The sequence below is a fragment of the Poromitra crassiceps genome, assembly GCF_964638095.1.
Source record: "Poromitra crassiceps genome assembly, contig: HAP1_SCAFFOLD_290, whole genome shotgun sequence".
Lineage (NCBI taxonomy): Eukaryota > Metazoa > Chordata > Actinopteri > Beryciformes > Melamphaidae > Poromitra > Poromitra crassiceps.
Genome location: NW_028152110.1, coordinates 31601 through 35852, shown reverse-complemented (window position 1 = coordinate 35852; position 4252 = coordinate 31601). Strand labels below are relative to the sequence as shown.

Genomic DNA, 4252 nt, shown 5'->3' with positions numbered 1-4252 from the left:
CATAACTTCATTTAGCTAATGTTAGATTAAAATGAATTTGGAAACCTTGTTATCAGTAATCTGCATAATGGGAAACTCATACACAGATAAAAGTAACAGCAGGTACTGATATAAACAGTCAATTCCTGTCTATGACTGTGTTTCTGTTTGTATGTTTTTAGTATATAATGTATGTTTGTTTATTACTGTAAGTATAATATAGTCTACTGTACATAATTTCAGATGGCATTACGAAACAACAAGGCTATGGCAGGTGACACTGAGTGGCTCTCTACCGGGGCGTCTGGTATGGCCATCCAGTGAGGGAAACAGACCTGCTCCTTGCCCAAAAAAAAGAGAGATGGCATGACCTTTATAAGGTAAGATTATATGGCTTATCCATGTTCAAGTGAACAACATGACCCTAACACAATACACTGTAACATCAGGTACTGAGTCCAGTTAATGTATGTGCATTGTGTGTTTCAGACTGCCACAGCCAGGTATCTGCACAGCTCAGGGATTACTGAAGTATCCCAGCAAGATGGAGCAAGGTGACCCTCTACTCCAAGCAGGGCTTCAGGTATGACCTCACCTTCACCCACTCATGCCTCCTTGGCCAAGAAGGTGAACTAGTCATATTTAATTTCACTGGGACTTATTTTTCCCTCTGTGTATCTTTCTCAAGCTGAGCGCCTACACTCCAGACAGTGTGTCCTAGGCATTGGAGTATCTGAAGGAGCTCCTGCTTGTCATCCGACCAGCACAACCACATCTTGTCTGCACGGGCACACATCCCACCTGCTACAGCAAGCGTGGACCAGCCTGCACGACTCCTGACAGTGACTACCTGATTGTGTCTCCTGTCCAGATTGTGTTAAAAACGTTTTACAACCTCACACAGACAAGACTCACGTCATTACTATTGCTTCAGACAAAATCATTTCCAAGGTTGCTCAGTGTTCAACTGTATGGTCTAACCTTAGAAATCTTGGTATTATTTTGATCATGCTATGTCCTTTGATCAAGTTAAGTCATTGTCCTGTACATGCCAACCCCCCCCCCCCCCCCCCCCCCCCATCTTAGAAACAAACACTGAGGTATGTTGTGTCACACAGATTATTATTATTATTACAATATTGTCAAAGTCTGCCCCAAAATTATTGGAGTCCAGCAGAGTGACCTGAACGCGCTCTGGAAGAAGCGAGTGGTTCAGAAAGCAAAAGGTCTTATGGACCAACCTGACCATATCCTGTCCTCTAAATTTGCCCTCCTGCCGCTGGGACGGCGCTATCGGGCACCTTCCTGCAGAACAAACCGTTACTCCAAATCCTTCATTCCCTCAGCCATTCGGCTGCTGAATGCAGAGAAGTAGAAACTGCACTTACTTACTGTATGTATGTAGTATGTACTTGAACCAACAACACTGCATCCTAACATTTGCACTTTTTTATGGATTTTTTTTTTATGTCTCTTTTAAAACCAATTGTTTACACATGCACCTTATGCACTTTACATGTGTACAATCAAGGTTGCGCCGTGCATCTATGCGGCTCAGATCCATGTGTGCTGCAGGACACGAGGAACCAAAATGCACTTCCCCTCGGTCTAATTTTTTCATTTTGAAATTGAATTGCTGTTTTTTATTTTGAAATTTTTATTTTTTAATGTGAGTTGAAAAACTGAATCTGAATAGCATAATTTTAAACTGAATTTATTTGCTTTGAAATTATTCAGTTTCCACATTCCTATTTCAAAATTCAATTCAAAATTTTCAGAATCTTGTGTTCAAAAATTTCAACATGTGTGTGCGCCATCCGGGTCCTCAAAGAGGAAGAGGAGGAAGGAGGAAGAGCAATCGAGCGCTGATTGACCTAACTCCTTTTTGGCCGAGGCACCACACACCCACTCCCGCTAGAACTATTTGGTCTTGTTGTATTCAGGTTCGCTACAATCATAGAAGACCACTTTGAGTTGAACAAGGATGTTTATACAGTATATATCATTGAACAGTACATGACAGCGAATCTCGTGAACCCGGAACTGATCCTCCCCCGACCCCGTGACATCATCAACAGGTCAACATCATGTACTGAGATTACACCACGGTTGCACCAACTGGTCTTAACTATGCCTGGTCGTAACTCCTACGTCGGTCTTAGTTAAGACCAGTCTTTAGAGTGGATTTACGCCTGTTGCACCAACACGGCTTACGTCTGGTCTTAACTATGCTGGTCGTAGCAATGCGTGTCCATGTGAATTGCCAGGGAATGCACCCTGATTGGATGATGTTGCAAAAAATGTGCCTCGCGACCTGCTTGGAGCACTGTTGGACGCTACGCTCTCTCAGCCACTACTGTAAAACACCCTCCCTCCTCTCACCCTCCCTCGCTCCGGGGGAAAAATGGCGGCGATTGAGCCAGAAAGACAGTCTGAATGAAATTGAATGTAACGTTCCCAATTCTATGTATTAAATTCTAAAAAATTAATGGCAACATTTTGGAAGGCTAAGCCACACAACTAGCTCGTTGTAATCTAACATCATGCTTCAAAAGATGGAAAACTGGCTGTGTTACGACGATGAGGGTAAGGACTCAAAACGGTCTCCGCTGATAAGACACGGAGATCTCTGTTACAGGCAGGCGCTACGCCTCCTCCGCTCGATTGCTCTTCCTCCTTCCTCCTCTTCCTCCTTGAGGACCCGGATGGCGCACACACATGTTGAAATTTTTGAACACAAGATTCTGAAAATTTTGAATTGAATTTTGAAATAGGAATGTGGAAACTGAATAATTTCAAAGCAAATAAATCCAGTTTAAAATGCTATTCAGATTCAGTTTTTCAACTCACATTAAAAAATAAAAATTTCTAAATAAAAAACAGCAATTCAATTTCAAAATGAAAAAATTCGAATTCAAATAGAGCAATTCAAATTCAAAATTCAAAATTTCGAATTCAAGTTGAGCAATTCGAATTCAATTTGAGGTGGCACATAAATCAGCCCATAGTTTTCTGGAGCTATAGGCAAAAATTATGAAAAATGAAACAAATAAAGGCTAGAAATATTTCACTTTGTGTGTAATGAATCTATAATCTATGAAAGTTTCACTTTTTGAAAGGAAATATGGAAAAAACGAACTTTCCATGATATTCTACTTTTTTGGAAAGGATCTGTATATATATTTATATTTTATATTATTATATTTATTACACTCTCTCTTAAAGACCATTTCAATATTAATCTAAATTGATCTGAATTGGACAACCATTCAGACAACACAACCTATGTAACAGGGATGCTTTTAGGACCCTGGGGAGTCGTAGAAGCTGGACAGCTCTGTCAGGCCAGCTGTGTTTACTCAGTAATTAGTGCTCTCTCTCTCTCTCTCTCTCTCTCTCTCTCGCTCATTGATGCAGCTGCTGCACAATTCGTGCTGCATGGAGTAAAGTTTACAACTCTGACTCAATTCTTATTTCTTATTTCGGGAATTTCAGAATGAGATGGTCCTCTTGCATGTGCACTGCAAGATCCATGGCATGAAGAGAGAGAGACAGAGACTGAAGCAAGCGGTGGGTTTGGAATGAACAAACAGTTGCAGGGAGCGTGTGTGTGTGTGTGTGTGTGTGTGTGTGTGTGTGTGTGTATCTAAGCTGCCTGTGTGTGTGTATCTGATACCTTGAGTGGGTGATTGAGGGAGGGAGAGACAGAGAGGATATATGCTGCTGATACATTGAGGGATTGACAGAGGAGTGAAGTCATTTTAGGTGCGCACAGTTAATTGTCTGGACGCCGATCAAAGCCATTATCAGCCGATCCGATCCGCCTTTCGATCGATCGGAGCACCTCTACCGAAAACACAATTTGTCACTCATTGAGCCAAGTAATATTATGTCCAAGAAAGCCTAGAGTGAAGCCACTTTACAGACAAGCTTGTTCTGAAGAAGAAAAAGAAAAACACAGGTTGCCAGCCAGGCCTCTTCAGATGGTTCAGCACCACCGCAGATGGACAGCGACAGGCTGTCACAAACAGCACCCTGTCTCCCTCTCTCTCCCACACACAGACAGGCGCGGACTGCGTAACGCGGCAATTTTTTTCAATCAAAACAACAGAAAATGTTGTTGGATAGACCGCTAAAAAACAGACCAATGCTCCAATAAACTCAGATCAGCCTGTGATTCAGTCCAATCCCAGTTTAATTAAACCGTACAGAGAGCGCTCCAGCGCCCCCTGCTGAGGGAAACCAACACGTCCAGAGAGACTCCGCCAGCCAC

General features: G+C 42.3%; 1 long non-coding RNA gene across 1 annotated transcript; it reads left to right on the top strand.

Moving 5' to 3' along the window:
• Positions 1 to 309: 309 nt before the first annotated feature.
• Positions 310 to 728, top strand: LOC310770993. The gene is made up of 3 exons (XR_014552373.1): positions 310 to 359; positions 469 to 562; positions 668 to 728. It is a non-coding gene; the product is annotated as an uncharacterized lncRNA (long non-coding RNA).
• The last annotated feature ends 3524 nt before the right edge of the window (positions 729 to 4252 follow it).